The sequence below is a fragment of the Chelonoidis abingdonii genome, chromosome 3, assembly GCF_003597395.2.
Source record: "Chelonoidis abingdonii isolate Lonesome George chromosome 3, CheloAbing_2.0, whole genome shotgun sequence".
NCBI lineage: Eukaryota > Metazoa > Chordata > Testudines > Testudinidae > Chelonoidis > Chelonoidis abingdonii.
In genome coordinates this window covers 175,225,573-175,246,255 of record NC_133771.1, presented here as the reverse complement: position 1 = coordinate 175,246,255, position 20,683 = coordinate 175,225,573, and the positions used below count along the sequence as shown (strand labels likewise).

The window sequence follows — 20,683 nt, the reverse complement described above, 5'->3', positions numbered from 1 at the left end:
TTTATAGTATACTTTTAAGTGAAGATGTGGCATTTCCAGGACCATTGCAAGTTTTTACATTTGATAGAGTAGGGCCGGGGATGGGGCGGTCAGTGTCTTTTCAAAAAAGAACATTGCAAATAAAAATGTGCTGCTGAAAATTTTTAAATCCTATTAGGCTCCAACAAAAGGAGGCTGCAATAGGCTGTGTTATCTTTCAGATCCCTGTGTGTGGTTTTAGACAGAGAAGGTCATTTCTTGAGCTCTGTGATGGCTTGAATCCAAAAGCCAAGGCTTGTTGATAGCAATTACCAACTGATATAAGAATGGAGCAATGCGTTGGAGAGAAAAGAGAGCACTGCCCCGCGACAAACCAGAAGCTGCAATTAAGAAATATATTCAGGTCAGCCAAACCAACATTGCCCCCACATAAAAGGCTGTGTAATAACAGATTCTTTAAGAGATTTTGATGCTATGTTATCATTGTTAATATAAACATTTGAAATAAATTATGTAGTATGGTACCCTGTAACTACTTGTAGTTTTTTATGTATATGATTTTGGAAAAATCCTTAACGTAACACCGGACTGAACTCTCACTATACCAGTGATACTTAATAGTCAACCACCGCAGGGAAAAAAGTGGGACAGGATAAAAACAAACCATTACAAGCTTGGTCTCTTGTATTATAAGACAGGGAAACCCTTGAGGTACATCACCCTCAACTTGATATTTAAAACAAACAGTGTGCGACATACTCCATAGACTCTTACAAAAGTAGAAGCCATAAAACTGGCTGCCTATAAAACAAACCAACAAAAAAGATAAAAACATCAGATATGCCGCGGCGGTTATATTCCTCTGTTTTGCCTGCAAACAGCAAAGGTATTTGGGGGAAAAAAGAAAGGAATCTTTTAAGTAATAATCATGCCACCCCAAAGGGGGGGTTAGAAAAATGTTATTTTGTCTTTCAGATAATCCAAAAATAAAAAATACTTATAATGGACTACTGTGTAGTGTAATTCCTGGAAAGCTGTTTAAAAGCGTTAGAACCACCAGATACGCCAATTGTAAATGTATGTAAGTACTTGTGTTACCAATAATCACATTTACTATTGCAAACCAACAACAAACACAGTCTGCTCTGAAGCATGAAATAAATATAAAGAATGATTCATCGATCACTTGGCACTCGAATGGAAAATAGTTACCAATCAATGTTACTACTCTAATTTTTGGTTTTAATGTAGTGTTTTGAAATGAAATGTTTTTAAAATGTGCTCGTGGATAATAAAAAAAATGTGTGCAAAGCTAAAGCCACAAGCCCAAGATCACCCTCCCACGTATTTTCTATTACGTGGACTAAATAGAAGTGACAACTGGCGATTATAATCTTAGTGTCCAAAAGGGGATATGTAGGCAGATTCATAATGTCCCATAAGAACTCATGCTCTGATTTGATTTCATCTGCTAACCCACCTTTAATAGCAGAAAGAAAGACCCTCTTGGGACTTAGTTCTTCCATATGCATTTACAATGGGCCCTCTCTTATACTCTTTGTTTTAAGATAGTTGTAAGAGACAGATCTCTACTTTGGTTTGTTAAGTACAATTAGAGAAACATGAAGGCCTGGGTCTCAATGTAAATTGTCTTATTATTAATGTAAAATTAGCAAGGTCTTAATTTGCAATGCTTTTTTTCGATATAAAATACTACGGTTTGTATTCTTGAATCTATTTGTTTGATATGAGGAATGTATGCATCAGAGATAAGCGTGGTGAAGGCCATTGTTATAGCCAGAGTAGGGGAGAAGTAGGTAAAGAAACTTTACAAGCACTCCTAACTACCCCGACGGCTGTTAACTGTTCTGGCATCTCTCAAGCGTGGATACATGCTTCACAGTGTAAATGTATCACCCCAGTGAACCATCATCACCCAGGGACCATGGCAAGTCAATTTGACTCCGAAGATTAACGTAGAGAAACAGCCTTGCAACCTGTACAATCTACGCTCTGGTTAAGGGTTGGCCAGAAGGCGACCAGTACATAAAGCAAGGCCAAGAAATGAAGAGTAGTGAGCCTAGCGCCTGCTTGGCCTTGGAACATAAGCTGTGATCTGCAGTTCCCTCAGTTGAGTTGTCGACAAAGGCCGCGCCTGCTCCAAATGCATCTCTGTGGGGCCTCGTGTCCTCAGCTGTGGTGTCTTTAAGTCTGGGAGTCCACAAGTGACAATCTTTATCAGCAGCAAGTCGGGGATAGCTAGACCCTATATTTCTAATGTGGGGTCTGCAGCCACATCCCACCCACTTCAAACTGGTGTTCCTGTCCTGGTTATCGCCACTCAATTCCCCAGACCTCACCGAGAGAAACCTTTCTGTTTAACATATATAACAGTAATGACCTGGGAAAAGGGCTTATAGGCAGTTCCTATATCCACTTGGGTGAGCCCTGGCCAACGAACAGGTGGCCTCCAGAACCATCAGGCATTGGACTAGTGCTGGCTGCCAAATGAGACAAATGTGCTACTTGGAAACAATATTGTCAGTTGCATACCTGACACTACCAATGAGGTAATAAATCAGGCTAACGCCCTTAGAACAAATCGCATCTCTTCCTCATGAGTCAGAGCTGAGTTCTTATGAAGTGGCTAAGTAAACCTGTTAATCTTCTTGGCATAGGAAACGATTGTTAGGAGCCCTGCTACCTGTTTGAAATTCTATTATGATTTTTGTATGTTTAATCATTCTGTTTGCATCCAAATGGTTAGAACAGTGTCACCAACAGATAGCTGCCCCACCAGAGTGCTACTTATGATGATTTTAAAATCACCGATAAGAAACTAAAAGAACAATGATTTGTGGGACCCAGTAATTTTGGTCCTGGCTATTATCGGCTGACCAAAAGAGGAGGGACTGTGGAAAGTAGAATTAATTAATTGTAAAATAAGGAGTCATTTAAAGAATGTTGTCTGCACCTTGTTTAAGTATAATTGTTGGAATGTTTGCAATCCAGGTGTCAGGGAACAAGCATTAGCAGGTAGAACAATTGCACGTTTAAGGCGTTTGGAAAAGTATCTAGCCTTAGTCGATACCAATCAGTAAGGACGTTGAATATCCACCTTGCCTGGTTGTAGGTCGTTCCTGTCTGTTGCTTCTTTGTCCTTTGTCCTCAACTGCCTGCCCTTTTTCCTGTATAAATAGATAGTTTGTGTCTTGTTATGAGGTTTCACATTATCTGGGTGTATTAGCAGAGCGCTGTGCTAATAAAACAGAGTGGTCTGACAAACTGTGAGTCCTGAGTCTAACTTTGACACTGTTAATGATAATGGTAATATCACCAGGATGACTTGTTCTTTCAAGCCAGCCTCTCTCACTTTCACATTACTACAGATGGCAATGTCTGCCTGTTGCAGGTCTAGCCCCCTGTATAGGTGACTAAGCTCACATGGGAATGGTGTGCTGATAGTTCTGAGTCCATAACTCCATTTCCCTAAAATGCATCTATGCTCTGTTACATACTTAGATGGTATTTTTGTATTTGTGAGTTTAGCATGTGTTCACCACTACGTTATTAAAGGTTAAGATACCTTGACATGATCCAGTAAGAGGCACTGAGGCAAGCTCACTGCTAGCAAAAGGGGATGGTAGAATGAACTAAGATATTGTAAAGATTTAAATGTCTCTGCACTCTCACTCACATGACTGGGTAATTTATGTTAAAGAGAAACTATTCTGCAGTTATTTAGAAAAGATGCAAATACCTTCAACACTCAGCCAGCACCTTCCTTCATCTGATACAGGTTGAGCTGGGTCTCTCATATAACGTGTGGGTATTTTACCAATGTTTTTAGCAGCCAACAGGCTAATTAGTGCTATATTCCTGTCAACTAGCCTGTTCTTATTACTGTCTGAGTCTGACCTCACACTGGTATATATGCACCAGTGTACACACAGCCTAGTGAGAGGAGTACTAGGTCCTATAAGGGTAATTTGTGAAGCTGAACAGATTTTAACCTCCCATCATGTTCCAGCTATTACCATTGCTGGCTGTTTTATTAGAGGCAGCAGGGCCCCTCATGAATAGAGCAGGAAACTGAGAGTTAGGAAATCTGGGTTTTAATTCCCACTGACTCACTATTGGTAAGATCTTGCAATGTGCTGAGCTCTTCTTATGACCTTCAGTTTTTTGATCTCTTTCAGTGGCTCTTTATCAAAGAGACTAGTGCTGTGAGGGAGTACAGCTTTGAAAAGTGTTGCTGTAGCAGGGCATCAGAACGATGCTGCAAGATGATAATCACTTCTGAAAAGAGTTCAGGCACACTGGCATCAATGGGAGTTTTGTCTGAGCAAGGACTGCAGATTGATTTGTCCAGTCCCCACAACGTATCTAAATGACTTAGGAGTACAAGTCCCACAGGCTTTCAACAGGGCTTGTAGTCCTCAGTGTCCTAGGTGCTTTTGAAAAATCACACGCCCCAGCAAGAAGGGCATAGGGCAGGCATAGCAGATTCCTTGCAATTCACACTGCCTGTTTTCTAACAGGGAAAATCCAGTCCAAGCATCTCATGCAAAGCTACAGCCAGTGCTAGTTGTCCCTAGGTGGTTCTTGTTTGCATGAAGCTGTTTTTTCCTCCTCCTCCTTCCTAGTGCTGGAAACTGGCCACGTACACTCAGTGGAACTGACAAGCCACCCCCACTCAACCTGCCATTGGTCTTTTCAGCCCAGGGAGGGGAGCAGGGGCTCCACTAATTGCAACTGCTCTTTTCAATTTAAAGTCCACACTGGGGCTAATCGTTAAGTAACATGAAATGTCTTTTCTATTAGGAAAGACACAAAGGACTGGGGCTTACAGTCAGGTTGCAGGATGCTGATGACCAAGAGGGCTCAGCCTGGCTCCCTTCTGGGGAAAAGGGCTAACACAGCCATCTGTTAAATAAAAACAGTGCTTCATTTGGCTACAACTCCTTCTGTTGGACAATAAGTCAGTTTTGCTGCTGCTCAGAGTAGCCCATTCATGTTTCAGAGAGCTGGCTTTGACCATGCTCAGTTTATAAACTGGTCAAATACTAATAAATTAAAAATATTAAACTGTTCATAAAAATCTCCACTCCAGAAGTAGTGTAGAGTTTCAGGAATTTTGCCTACTCAACTCTGTATTTCCTTTTGGAAATAACACCTTCTCCTCAGAGTTGACCATGTTTGACATCAGATAGTGTATTTTACATATTTGCTTTTTCAATGAACTCTATAATTATACCTGTATCTGGATGTACATGTACCTGGATTATACAATACTTCTATACTTGTACCTGTAGCTGGATGTTAATATTGGTCTAATGGGTGTTTCCTTGATTGTCAGTGATCATGTTCATAGGAAATGCCATTGAGTAAACAGCTAAACTAACAGTCCTTTCTGTGTAGGCATTTCATTCCAGAGATGGGTCACTCCACCCTCTGTATCTTCACTAGCTCCCTGTGGCTGCTCCATTCCTCTTCCAATTCTTCCTCCCTTGACTCTCTCAATGTTCCCCCTTGTGCTCTTTGTCTCTGGCTCCCTGTTCCACCCTTAAACATTTATAAATAGAAAGATGTAGAAGTGGAAGGGCCAGGGAGGGAGGAAATCAATGGGGGAGCTAGTGCAGACAATGAACTGAAGAGCCAGTAAAGTACCAAGCCCACATGTGTTGTGGCTAGGGTGACCAGGTGTCCAGTTTTCAGCTGGAACACCTGGTCAGAAAGAGATCCTGGTGGCTCTGGTCAGCACTGCTGACTGGGCTGTTGACTGTTCAGTTGGCAATGGCGTGAAGTAAGGCTCACAGGCTCCCTGCTAGCCACCACGCTGCATGGCTCCCGGGAAGCAACCAGCATGTCCTCCCTCTGGCTCCTAGACCAGGGATCTCAAATTCAAATCACCACAAGGGCCACATGAGGACTAGTGCTTTGGCCTGAGGGCCACATCACTGAAACTTTTCCATAAAACGAAACAAAAGTATAGTCAAAAATGAAAAAATATCAAGAGTAATATAGTATGCTATTAAAAGTCCACATATTAACTTTTTAAAAATTGTAATGCGAAAAGTCAGTGCTAATTTTGACAGTCATTTCATTTTTGGCCACTTAGCTGGCAGCATTTTGCATCAACCAGAGCATCAATATTAGGTATGATATCCTGAGACGAAACCCATCTCAGTGTTGCTTGCAAATTGTACCACATTCCATACAAAAAACTACACTAAGAGAATATTAAGACTGCACAGTTAAGCACACATGCCAAAATTAGGGTTGCACATACAACTTTTTCTCTACCCCTTTGAGACTGCATTGTAATGTAATCTTTAATTACAGGGTCATGTATTGTTTCTCATATAATATATACCTTTTTTCTACACCCTTAAATTGTATAGCATCTTACAGTGACTTTTCTACTGACTTTTATTGCATTGTCACAGTAGCCCAATATATGCTTACTAGCAAAGGACTTGCCACTTAGCCACTCAAGTTTATGGTAAGTATGAGTGAAGGTGGCAAATGTGTGTTGTGATGGGAAGCTGTGTTGATTTGTGCCCGGGTTGTGTTGTGCTGGGAGATTTTGGTTGATTTGTGTTAGTGCCAAATAAGGGGTGTGTGCTGGGGTGAGGGGCTATCTGTATTTGGACTTGTTCGTTGTGTTGTTGTGTAGGTAGTTGTGCTGATATGTGAGGTGACAGCTAGGTACAAGGGTGTGGTAGTCGGGCCAAGTAATCCACCATCTGTGAAGTCTCCCTCATACAGCCAATGAAACCATAGCATGCAAATTAGCTATTGAGTAAGGGTGGTGATTGGTTGAGTTATCTCTGATAACAATGGTATAATATTCTTGGCACAGCATAGATACACACCTTTCTCTAGTCGTACACCAATTGTCAAGTCAAAATAGCTGAGAACTTCAAAGTTGGTTGGTAACAGACTGCAAAACCCTCACTCCACCCCTTTCTTGAGGCCCCACCCCTGCTCCACCTCTTCCCACTCCTTCTATGCCCCCATTCCAATCGCTTCCCCAAAGTCCCCACCCCAACTCCGCCCCCTCCCTGCCCCTATTCCAACCCCTTCCCCAAATCCCCACCCCAGCCCCGCCTCCTCCCCTGAGCGCACCACATTCCCGCTCTCCCTCCAGGAAAGTCCTAAGTGCCGCCAAACAGCTGTTTGGTAGCGGGAAGCGCTGGGAGGTAGGCGGAGGAGCAGGGACGCGGTGCACCCCCAGCCAGAGTCCTCACTCCCTTCAGCACCCCAGCCCCGAGCCAGCCTGATGAAAATGAGGTCTGCTCTCTACTCCTTCCCCAGCCCCACTACTGAGCTGTGGTATACATTTCTTTGCCTTGCTGGCTGGCTATTCTGACTGCAGGCTGCTCATATAGACAGATCCCGATCCCCTTTAGGCTCCTACAAATCAATCATGCTCAACTACTGGGAGTCCCAGTTTGACAGACTTGCTAAGTCTTGTTAGAAGAGGTCTGCTCCGTTGTGAATCACAGGAGAATCATCAGATGGAAAATGTGCTTCCCTGGCAGAAAGAAGAGTTCAGCAAGCAAAGTGTTTCCCTTTCTCCTCGATGCCATGACTCTGCCTCCAACACCAACAAAACGGGCATTGATCAGTGTTCATGTTGCACTCCCCGTCAGTACCTGGCCCAGGCCAGGAAAGCTAATCATCCAACCAGCAGACCAAATTCGGTGATAAAACCTGATCACATGCTACTCGAGGTACATTGCACATACACTAAGAAAAGACACCAACAAACAAAACAGAGGGAGGAGGCAGAAGGTGAAACTGGCAGTCAAATTGGGTTGAAAAGCAGGGCTTGGATCTTGGACGGGCACATTGTCAAACTTACTATACAGTCCTATCAGTACAGGAATGCCACAGGCAAAATGTATTGGTTTGCTGGAGCCTTGGGGGGTACTTGTAGGAGGAGGAGGAAGAAATCTACCGCTAAAGGCTTGGATGATTGTCTATGAAGTTAATTCAAAGCCCATTGAACTCAGTGGAAAGACTCCCATTGACTTCACTTGGCTATAGAGCTGGTCCTAGATGATCAACCTGTTAGCCAGGCAAAGAAATTCAGTCCCTGGCCATGATGCTCCCTGCTGCCCAGCCTAGCTCACCAGCTCTGAGGATGCTAGGAGTGGTGAGGGACTGCCTGAGGAATGAAGGTGGGCAGTCAGGGAGCAGACGACTGAATGGTAGCAGTGCATGGCAGATACTGACACACCTTTGAGCTTTCCGTACAGCATGTGAAAAGATTATGAAAAATACTGGGGTACATTTTAAAAATGTGACAAACCCAGCATCAGAGATGTGATGATAATCTGTGAGCAAATGTGTGGAGGGAGTTTGGAGGGACTGTGGGTCACAGGGAGGAAAAAAGTGAAACTAGGTGAGGGAAAACTACATTATCCAAAAACCCACCATCAATCCATCTGTCCTCTGAACAGCAACTGTGTTAAATCTGGAGACTAAACTCAATCACAGACATCTCAAATGGGAGTTTTAATCCTGCTTTAAGTGAAAAGCTCAGCACAGCCCTAATTATGAAGTTGCTACTGATGCCTCTGTAACAGTAATTATATAACATGCCATAGAACTATAATAAAAATATCTGCTTTCTTCCTGCCATAGTTTTCAGTAAAATGAACTACATCAACAGTTCTCCACCTTTTCCATAGGGGGACCGCTTTTTCCATACCAGGGCCCATAGCACCACCACCCCTTCCCCATCTAGCCATGATCCTCTCACCTTTATACTTAGCAATAGGGGAAGAACAGAGTGATTATGACCTCCTGATACCTATTTGCAACATCCTGGAGATCATGACCCTAGTTTGAGAACCCAATCTATGTAATAAACCATAAAAATGGAAGGAACGTCTTGTACTTAAGAGGCAAGTTTGGAAGTCAGGGAATCTGGGTTATATTGCTGGCTGTGCCACAGACTTCCTGTGTGATTTTGGACTAGTTGCTTAATCTCTCTGTTTCCTAATCGGTAAAATTGGCATAACCAAATGTATCTATCCCACAGGGATGCTGTGAGGCTTAATTCATTAATGCCATAAAGCACACTGACCTTCTCACAGACAAAGCAGGACAAATAGAACAAGTTATGCAACATCTTTCTTGTTCCCAACAAACGGAATTAAAAGATATAATTCTTGAGCACATTTCAATTATTCTGTTTTGCACCATAGCGGAAAAAATATTCTTTGTTTTGCTTTACAAGCTGGACTATCCAAGTGTTATGGAGGACACAAGATATGGGATACAAAGGGAATTGTCACTGTAATTAACAGATGTCAAAGGACATGACCCTGTTTCAAATACCAGGGAGGTTTGGATAACTGAGGTGCCTGTAAGTGTAACACTGTAAGGCTATGTCTTCACTAAGGACACTACAGCCACACAGTTGTAGTGCTGCGGCTGTGCCGCTGTATGTGCGTATTGTAGATGCTTCCTACTTTGGTGGAAAGGGTTTTTCCATCACTGTAGTTAATCCACCTCCCAAAGCGGCGGTAGCTAAGTTGATGAAAGAATTCTTCCCTTGACCTAGCCATATCTATACTGGGGGTTAGGTCACATTAACTATGGCACTCAAGAGTCTGGATTTTTCACATATGATGTAGGTAGATCAATTTTAAGTGTAGATCAGGTGACCAGGTCTAAGTGAAATGTATTTATTGTCAGTCTTCCTGGCTATAGGCTTTGCAGGGCTGTAAATAGTCTGACATGATTTCTATGGATGAGCTAATTAGAAGGGGACAGTTTGGAATGCTAGCAGTAGACTTCCAGGTAAGGCCCTATCCTCCCATCCCTTTCTTACATGAGTAGCGCTTACTGATTCAAGTAGTCAGTAACATCAATGGGACAAGTCAATGTCAGGATTGGGCCCTGTCATTGTATCAGGTTGCTTTTGCTAGAGATGTGACATGACTGACAGTAACTTTCAGAGGCATGTGATGAGTACATTGTTAGCTCCAAGTACAGCATATCATTTTTGTATTTTATATTATGGAGTAGATGTACATACACTGAGCAGAGGATCCGGCCCAGTGTATATTGGACTGCTTAAAGGGTAATTTAGGGGAGAACAAGAAAATGTTACACAAGGTGCTGTGAGATAAAAGGCTAACCATAAACCAGGAGATATAAAGACATCATATTTCTTCCAAGAGTTAAGATGTATACTGCAACTGTGTTGCATTTTCTACATTTAATGGCACCCACAAGATTGTGTAAGGAACCTTTTTATAAAATTAAAAGCACATGACCTTCCCTATGTTTGTATAGTTTGTGATATATTTTGATTCCTAGAGATTTGTTATAGAAGAAAAACTGTTTTCAATGTGTTTTCAACATACTCTTTAATTACAAGAGAGTAGAGGAACATGACATGGACTGTGACGTGAACACTGCAATGGTCGTGATCCGAAGTTATAGAGAAAGCATGTGTTTTGGCTGATTATGGGAAAATATAACAAGGAACTTGTGCTACCAAGCAGAAAAAAATATATCTACTCCAGATCTACAGCTGATGTAAGAGCCATAGCTCCATTGACTTTAATGGAACTATACTCATGTAAATCCACATAACTCCACTGAAGTCAAGAGCTATGTTGATATACAACAGCTGACCTTTGTACGTCAGATAAAAAAAGCCAACAGAATAGATCCCTAACTATGGCTAGGAATCTCCACAGAAGCTAATCTTTATGTTACCTGAAGAAGCAAAAGGGGTTTTGTTTTGTTTTTTACAATTTACTTCAAATGCACAATAGCATTTCACAGTCTGCCTACCTACCAGAGCAAATCAGGTTCATCTCCGAGACCCAGAACTATTTTCATGCCAATTTCCCACACAGACTTCAAGCACTAAACATTTTCTAATGCAACCCACAATAAACAAACAAATAAATAAATAATACAAATGGTATCAGTGGAGTGGCTTAAACGTAGTAAGCCAGGAAGTTTAGAATTAAGACAAACATTCTTTCCTTAATTCAGCCTCATGGGCCAATTTTTGTGTAATGTTGATGTTTGCTGCTTAAGGGCCACCATATTTTACCCCAGAAGTGGCTGCATGCCTGGGATGGAGCAGGTAATTGTTAGATTCATACATCCTAAGTCCAGAAAAGATCATGTAGTCTGGCTTCCTGCATAATACAGACTATCAAATTGCACTCAGTTATGCCTGCTGCAATGGAGGAAATTATTCTTCCCTACCATGTAAATAAGAGGTAGAAAGGAATCCCGCTAGAACACATTGTGAGGGTTGGATCACAGAAACCCCCCGGGAGCTGCCAACTGATGTGCCTAAACTATCTCTGCTCCTGTTTTCCCTGCCAGCTCAGGACTCCAGCAGCCTGTCTTGCTGAGCCAGACACTGCCATCTGCTCCAGCACAGACCCAGGGTCTGAATTACCTGCCCCAAAGCTGCAGATTTACCTGAAAACAGCTCATAGAAGTGTGCTTGTCTTTATCACTCAGATGCCCAACTCCCAAAGGGGTCTAAATCCAAAGAAATCTGTTTTACCCGGTATAAAGCTTATGCAGGGTAAACTCATAAATTGTTCGCCCTCTATAACACTGAGAGATATGCACAGTTGTTTGCTCCCCTAGGTATTAATAAAACTCTTGAGTTAATTAATAAGTAAAAAATGATTTTATTAAATACAGAAGTGGATTTAAGTGGTTCCAAGCAGTAACAGACCGAACAAAGTAAGCTACCAAGCAAAATAAAATAAAATGCGTGAATCTATGTCTAATTAAACTGAATGCAGATAATCTCACCCTCAGAGATGCTTGAGTAAGTTTTTTCCTCAGACTGGACACCTTCCAGGCCTGGGCACAATTCTTTCCCCTGGTACAGCTCTTGTTCCAAGGGGATTCTTCATGATGGCTCTCTCCCTCTTTGTTCTCTTCCACCTCTTTATATATCTTTTGCATAAGGCGGGAATCCTTTTGTCCCTCTCTGAGTTCTCACCCCCTCCTTATCAATGGAAAGACACTAGGTCAAAGATGGATTCCAGTTCAGATGTCATGATCACATGTCACTGCAAGACTTCATTACCCACTTGCCAGCACACATGTATACAGGAAGACTTACAGGTAAAATACAGCCATTTGCAGACATTTATCCTAGTTAATGGGAGTCATCAAGATTCCAAACCACCATTAATGGCCCACACTTTGCATAATTACAATAGGCCCTCAGAGTTGTATTTCATATTTCTAGTTTCAGATACAAGAGTGGTACATTTATACAAATAGGATGATTACACTCAGTAGATTATAAGCTTTGTAATGATACCTTACAAGAGACCGTTTGCATGAAGCATATCTTAGTTACATTATATTCACTCATTAATTTTTTATAAAACCATATAGATTGCACAACGTCACACACATACCATGAGCAACATCTTTTTCCTCTCATTTTGTGGCTCATCTAATTTTAAAGGTATGTTCAAATAATGTTAAGGATCTGGTGTAAATCCACAGTACAAAAGGATTTCAGAATTAAAACTAAATATATATCCCTGACTCACCCTTTGTTAATCCTTAGTTATTGTAATAGTATTCCTTAGCCACAAAAGGGTGAGTCAAGGATGTAACTTCAGCTCAGAAGTTCCTTGCATTGTGGTTTATACCACAGGTTTAGTTAAACATAACACATCATGCTTTGACTTATCTTCAGATTAAATAGACAGAGTTATTGCTCATGCACTGTGGCCTAGAATTACAAATTCTTATATCAATGGACCTGTTAAGGTTAACAGAGTTTCCTATATTATTCCTATATTCCCAGCATAGACCAGACTATGTGCTATGAATATGCAGATGGGATGGTGTGAACGCTATTAGCAATCCATCATCTGAAAAGCTTTGGAGAGATATTTATTCACAACAGATACCATAGTGGCATATGGTGGGAGTGTATATTCATAGGAGCATGCATATCTGTGCATAACACAGCCACCATCACGAAACTAATAAAATTCCCACTGAAAATATTTACTGTGGGCTAAATCCTGAAGATCCTACTCATTCCCATGCAAGCAAAACTCCTAGGTTACTAGATGGGAATTTTGTCTGTGTACGTATTGCAGGATATTGGGCTCAGTCTCTAAGTTTGGTGTAGCACAGTAGCTGCTTAAAAATACATATTGATATGAAATTACTGCTCATGATAACACTACCAGTTTTCCAGAACTGAAAACTGGGCTCCTCTCTCCATAGCACAAGTACAGAAAAGACAAGAGCAGGCAAGCTTCCCTTATTCTGCAAAACCCATTTAGTCCTGGGCTTCTCTGCAGAAGAGGCTATCAGTGATGCCCATTATGACAGCAGTACCTTTCCACTGAGGCCTGGTCTACACTACGCATTTAAATCGATTTAAAGAGTGTTAAATCGATTTAACGCTGTACCCGTCCACACTACAACGCCCTTTATATCGATTTCTATACTCCACCCCGACGAGAGGAGTAGCGCTAAATTCGATATTAACATATCGGATTACGGTTAGTGTGGATACCAGCGATCAACTGTATTCTCCTGTACGGTGCTTGATCATGCTGGAGCGCCTTTTTGGGATTTTGAGCATGACATCGTCCACCCGGCTGATCAAGCTCCACGTGGGGCAACAAGGGAGATGTAATTTTTTTCAACAAGTCGCGGGCTTTTCTGTTTCCTGCCTGCTGCATTCCGCGGGTCTATTGATGAGAGAGCTGATGTGTTATCCCCAGACAGACCAGCCTCCCTCCACACCCATCCCAAGCCGTACATAAGTTGCTGTTTGGTATCCCAGATAGTGGTCAGTGTGTTGCCACACTGGCAGCAGTGGACGTTGGGGATACCGCCGAGACGGCCATATACGTCGAATTATCCTCATTCCTACACAGCGCTGCGTGACAGCATAACGGGAAGCCAGAGACTCCAAATGGTACGCTCATGGATGGAGGGGTTTACTGGAGGACCTCCAGCTATCCACAGTCCTACAGCAGTCTCTGAAAAGTGTGATTTGCATTCTTGGCTGAGCTCCCAATGATCTGTAGGTTCAAACACAGGTGTCTGGCGTGGTTCAGGGAATAGCTCCTCACAGTTCACCCACCACACCACACGTGAAAAGAAAAGGGAAAGAAATCATTTTCTTAACTTCTTTCAATGTCACCTCTGTGTGTACTGAATGCTGCTGGTAGACGCGATGCTGCAGCAGTGAAGAACAGTATCTGCTCCTCTCCCCCTCCCCGGTGGTTAGATTGGTACAATTATGACTGATATCCATCGTTGCCATCAGCCCGTGAAGTGCTCCTGGCTGGCCTCAGGGTGAGGGCTGGTCCGGGGGCGCCTGGTAAAAATGGGGAATGACTCCCAGTTACTCCCAGTAGATGGTACAGAAGGTGGCTGGGTAACTGTCTTCATCATAGCGACTGGGGGCTGAGGCCTTCATTCATGTGTAAAGAAAAGATTCCGTACTGCCTGGACTGTTCATAGCCCCGGGAGGCTGCCTCCCCACATCATTTATATCTCACTAAACAAGTCTTCTGTTTCTTATTCCTGCATTCTTATTTTTAATCTTTACATGACACAAATAATGGGGGGGGACACTGCCAGCAGTAGCCCAGGAAGTTGGGGAGGGAGGGAAGCAACGCGGTGAGGTTGTCTGCAGGGCACCCCCTGTGAATACTGACACGGAGCAGCTGTTGCTCTGATACACTGCGTCCTCTAATACCACATTGCCCCTTATTTCTAGGGCTAGGATTACTGACTCTATTTTTAGAAATACCATAAGGGAGGTATTGACTCAGTCCCAGATGAAGTCAATCCCAATTTTGCTTTTGCATTGCGCCCCTTGGCCGATTGCAGCCAGGGGCTACTCATGACAGCAGCAGGACAGTGGTTACAGGGGGGGAGATACCTCTCATCTCATTCCAGTTTTCTCTGGCAGTAGACGGTACAGAACAACCAGTAACCATCTCTAGCTATCACTTGCAAAGCAAGTGAATGATGCTGTGTAGCGCTGGAGTATCGCTCTCTCTCCACGGCATCCAGTACACATACAGTGCCGGAAAAAAAAAAAAAAAGCTGAACAGGCTCCATGGTTGCCGTGCTATGGTGTCTCCAGGGCAATCCAGGGAAAAAGAACGGCGCGAAAGGATTGTCAGCTGATGTTTTCCCAGTAGGAAGGAATGATACTGATGACATTTACCCAGATACCACCTCGCGAGACAATAATGATTCAACCCGATTCCAGGGGTCGGGGAGACCGCGGGAGAACTATGGGATAGTTACGGAAGAGCTACCCACAATGCAACGCTTCAGAAATCGACGTTAGCCTCGGACCATGGACGCACAACGCCGAATTACTGTGCCTAGTGTGGTCGCATGAAACTGAATTTATAATATCAGTTTTATAAAACCGATTTTAGCTAATTCGATATTATCCCGTAGTGTAGACGTGGCCTGAGACTCCAAACAGCCTTCCAGGAGGTAACTGCTCTTGGTCACATTACCAACCTGAGCTGAAACTAAACTGAGGTATTTAGCACTGAGAGCAGAATGTGTGCCCCCATTACACGGGAATAAATCCAGAATAACACAACTGATTTTAGTGGAATTATTCTGGATTTACCCAGGTGTAACTGAGAGCAGAATTTGTTCTGGAGTGCGTAAAAAATACCAGCTGCTTATCTTGATCTGAACAATACTTGATCTGAACAATACTTAGTAAATAACATTGCTTTTCTCTTGTGTTCCTTTTCTTTATATGCACCCTGTTACCCCATGCTTAAACCATCATCTTAGTGACCACTATTCAATTATAACATCTGAGCTGGTAACTGATTTTCTTCTGAAAATACCAGAAGATCACAGGGCCTGATCCAATGCTAATTAAAATCAACGGAATGACCCCCATTACTTTCAAGGGCTTTGGAACAGACCTACAGTTTTTATAGACTGAGAACTCTGTTTTTTAATTTTAAATTAGAGGGTGATGATAAAGGGCATATAAGTCCTAGATAGATAGACAGACATATACTTTCATTTTAAAAACAGCTGAGGGTTAGTTTTAAAAAAGCATAAAAACATATGATATTTTATTACCATCATCTAACTCAGTGACATAACAACAAATATTTTAGGACCTAATTCTTCACATGTCCACTCCAGTTTGACAGGTGTAGTCATTGCTATTGAGTCTGGTGGAGTTATGGCTGCATAAAACTGGAGTAAGTGGGAAGGGACTCAGCCCCCTAGTTTTTAAATTGTGTTTTAAATAAGACCAAAACAAGCACAGTGGTACGCCAAGATCTAATTTAAAGCGGTGCATGACCCTTTGTAACGACTTGTCACAACAGTCAATGAATGGTCTGTGACAGAGGCTGCCCAGTGAATTCTAACTAATGTTCCTGGTAGAACTGCCTCCGTTAAATGTAACTTTGCTTAATTTCATGACTGCAGTAGTCTCGATTCACGTTTTTGGGCTTGTTTCTTCCCCTGGGAGGTGGCAAGTCAAATAGAAACGAACCTGCTCCGGGCAATTTCCACGCCAAGTCAGTGATAAACACTGGCGGCCAATTTCGAAACTCCTAGAGGAGGCTGAGTGGGTTGTCGCGGATCCGGATGGAGCAAGAGAGGAACACACCTGCAGCCAGAGCAGCCTGCGTCCCCGCGCTCCGGGCAAAGGAAAAGCCCCGCTGCTATTTCGCAGGCTCCGTTCAGCGCCCGTCCCGAGCGCGGAACACGCCGCAGCACCCAGCCCGGGCACCGAGAGACCAGCCTGGCCCGCCCTCGGGCCAGCTCCCACCGCTCCCCTGCGCTGTGCTGCCTGCAGGGGACGGACAGAGCTCCAGCCTCCCCTCACTTGGCACCTGCCCAGCCGCCGCCCCCTGGATCCCCAGGCTGAGGCTCCGGGCTGCCACCGCGGAGGGGACCTCGCCCCGGCCCTGCCCTCCCCTCCTCCCAGAAGCACGTGCCCGGGCTGGCATCACTGGCAGCCACCGAGAAGTTGGGGAGCGATCGCCGGGAGCCAGGCAGGGCCGCTCCGCCGGGCGCTCCCCGGGGAACACGGCCGCGGCAGTGCCCTGGCTGCCCGCAGCAGCCGCTACCCCCCGGCAATGCGGGCCAGCTGCAGGCACCCCAGCCAGAGCGCCGACCCGGGGCCTGGCAGGCAGGGCAGGGCCGGGCCGGGCCGGCGGCACCCCCGCCCACGTGGCTGCAGGCTGGACAGGACACACGGTCCCAGTCCCAGGACTCTGCCCGGCCGGCGTAACGCGCCCCGCGGCTCTGCTTACCCGGGCCGGGCCGCTCGGCGGGAAGCCCAGTGCCACGGGCGGTGCGCGGCGCCCGGCTGCAGACTCCGAAGTGACAGGCGGGGCAGCGGGGCAGGTGGGAGGCGCTGCTGGGTCGGCGCGGCGGGCGGGATCAGCCTCCACTGAGCGCCCGGCCCCCCCGCGGCTGTTGCCATAGAGACTGAGCTAAGCCTAGGTGGCCCCCAGAAGGGGTGAGAGCTGGGCTGGGCCGGGAGGAGCCGCGGGGCGGGGCGGCCGAGCTCGCGGGAGCGCGGGGCCACCTGCTCCATTGGCTGTCAGGGTGATGGCCGCGCTGCTCCACGCGGCCCCACGTGGGTCCCGCCAGCTGCTGATCTCAACGCCCGGCTAAGTGCCACATGACCCCGAGAGGGGGGCCCGCGGCATCGATCTGCGGCCACTCGCCTCGCAAGACTCCTCTGTGTTCCCGTCCTCGTGGCGCAGCGCCCTCCCAGGGCTGGACGCGAAGTTCAGGGGTGCGGGTCCAGGGGCTCGGGGCCATGTGTTAAGTTCGTGCCTGGGTCCGGAATCAGCATCCAAACACTCCCGAAGTTTGGAAATGCTCAGAGCCAGGGGTTTGGTTTGAGACTATCTCTAAATTCCTCTGCAGTCTAGGAGGAAGAGGCGCTAATTTATTGTTACCATCTGTGTAGCCAGGTTCCTAAGGCGCCAGTTACCTTGGCATGAAGTCTGCATCGCCAGGGTAAGTCTTAGTAAGTGCGGGCCCCTCAGCTGTAGCTTCAATATACAGCGATATACAATGGGACATGGAGTCTGGAATGTTTCAGTGTAAACTGATATAATTTTGAATCCAGTGTGTTTGGTAACAAACAGCTACAGCTGTTCAAAATGCAGCACTGTCAGATCACAGCAGTTAGTGCAAATCTTTTATTGGTTGTCGGTCCTGGGGACAGAGAAGGAACGGGCTGGTAGGGATACTGGAGAAGCACAGAGATAGAGGGATGATTGCTTGGAAAGGCAGGTGTGTCTGGAAGGGATGGGGGAAATGGACAATGACATCTAAATGATTATGCTTACATTTCTGTATCCCTGTACATCAGGATGGAAAGAGGATCTTTGTGTCTCCCTCTTGCTTAATCCCCCATGCTGGAGCCCAGATTGAATCTGGCCCATAAAAATAAACACTTCCCTGCCCCCAAGGAACTGTCTAAAGCAATCACAGGCAAGAGATGGAGCAACAGTTCAAAACAGTGAGGATCTCAGGATAATTGATGAGATGAAGGTCGGGTTTCCTGAAGATGGAAGTATACAAGGAGGGATTAAAGGTGCATGGCAGATGAAAGCAGTGAGGCTGTTCCTGGCAGAGGGGCAGCATGATGCGGAAGGAGGGAGTGGGAAATGGAGAGGAAGAAGGCAATAAGGCCAGAGGATTGGAAGACAGCCGGGAGTGAGAAGGGAAGTGGAGGAATGACAGCAGAGGTGAGAGTAGGGGGAAGATTACATAGGAGTACAAGGAGCTGGAATCTCATGTGGTTGGAGATGGGAAACCAATGGAGGGTTTCGTGGAGTGGAGGATGGTGATATAGTCAGAGTGCAAAGAGAGGAAAGATGACTTAGGCAGTAGTGGGTGGGAGAGTGAGGGACAGGCAGTAATCAAGATGAGAGGTGACCAAAATGTGGACAAGGTGGAAGAGCAGTGGGGAAAGTAAGGGATGTGTAGATTAGGGTAATCCTAAAAAGAAGTGACCAGATTTAGCAGGAAACCAACTATAGGGGCAGGAGAGAGGAGTCAAAGGTGACACTGAGATTGCCTGGGAGACAGGAAAAAGAGTGGAGTTCTCAGTGGAGTCAGATGAGAACAGGATTCTATTAATCATAATCAAGCACCTTGTACTGTGTGCAGGAAAGGCACAATAGGTAAGTATGAAACAAAGGGAGAAGAATATGGCTTGTCACCATCCCATGCAGCTTAGCTCTCACCTTCTCTATGCCACAGACCATTTAGGCATCACACAGCAGACTGAAAATTCATTAAGGGGTCAGTCCTTCTCCCACTGAAGTCAGTGGCCAAACTCCCATTGACTTCATGGGGAGCCACACCAGGCTGAACAATCACTGAGCCAAGGCCCTGATTCAGGAAAGCATCCCTGTTCAGGATATCATTTAAGCATATGTGAGACTTAAACATGTGCTTGACTTTAAGCATATGCTTATGTACTGTCTTGAACAGGGATGGATTTAAGCATGTGCTTAAGTGCTTTCATGAATCAGGGCCCAAATTTGTGAAGTCCTTATTCATTATCTACGTAGTACTTACTCAGGCAAAGTGCCCAGCGGAGATTTGGTCGAATGTATATGTCACTACAGGAAAGTGGTTCTGGGGATATGAATAAAGCAAAAGAAAGAGAGAGGATGGCCAAAGGTTCAGAGCAGACCAGCTAGGCAGTCCGCTGTTTGAGCCCTGTAACAATATATGTTACAGATGAAATTAAAAAACATGATGAGGTTTTTTTATTAAGTGCTGTTTATTATTAAATTGAATACCACAAGCAGACTAACAGAGATTAGCAGAGTCTTCTGCTCTAATTAATCAGGGAGGATTGTGTCTGTCCTCAGCCTCAACTCTAGTCCAACAGGCTCCCCGGTATGCAGTGATTTATAACAACATTCAGCGTATCCTCCATCCAGCACAGGATTGTGGGGGTTTAATTTAATGCAAACATCACTATAGATGGCTAAAGTCCTTCAGGTTTTCATCCACAAAAATGTCTTTCAAAAGTCACTATCTCTAACTGCGTCTCTACTGCAGAACAAACACTATCTGGGAACCTCCCAGGAATGCCTTGCAACGAATCACAAAGATTTATGATTAAGGAACAATTTATGACTTTCTTTGGGAATATATGGGGCCTCTCAATAGAAAAATCATTCAAATCCCCTACACCCACCCCAGCAGGTGAAATCTAAGGGTTGCTATTTTCAGATTACATTGAAACTTTCTTAAACAACCATTCAAGAGAAACAGCAATCAGTAGCTTAATGGAGGTGTTCTTCGTTCTAACACAGATGGGGCACAATTGTACTCAGTACATTTTTGAAGATACTTTGAAGCAATCTCTTAAGACAAGATGTGGCATCTTGTGCAAGTACTTTTCCCTGTACTGTTCACAGTAATATACATGTAGAGTTGAGGTTTTAGTTGGTTTGTTTAGAAGCGGACCAAATTCTGCACCGACTCACTGGAATAAATCCAGACACAGTTACTACATAAATCACAACCACATCCTTGTGGAGTTAAAAATAGAAACTTGGTCTTTCAGCTCTAAGAACATAGGCCTTGGACGCTGGAGCTAAAGAATGATTCCTTTAACTAGAAGTAACAGTAGGTTCTGTATCTTCTTTGTGGG

At 44.6% G+C, this 20,683-nt stretch overlaps 1 protein-coding gene across 1 annotated transcript in view; it reads right to left on the bottom strand.

The window, feature by feature from the left end:
- Window positions 1-17,349, bottom strand: part of RD3 (RD3 regulator of GUCY2D) — a 46,940-nt gene extending 29,591 nt beyond the window's left edge. The window contains exon 1 of the mRNA XM_075064350.1: window positions 17,301-17,349. The gene's annotated coding sequence lies outside the window, so the exon portion shown is untranslated. The remainder of the gene's footprint in view (window positions 1-17,300) is intronic.
- Between the last annotated feature and the right edge of the window lie 3,334 nt (window positions 17,350-20,683).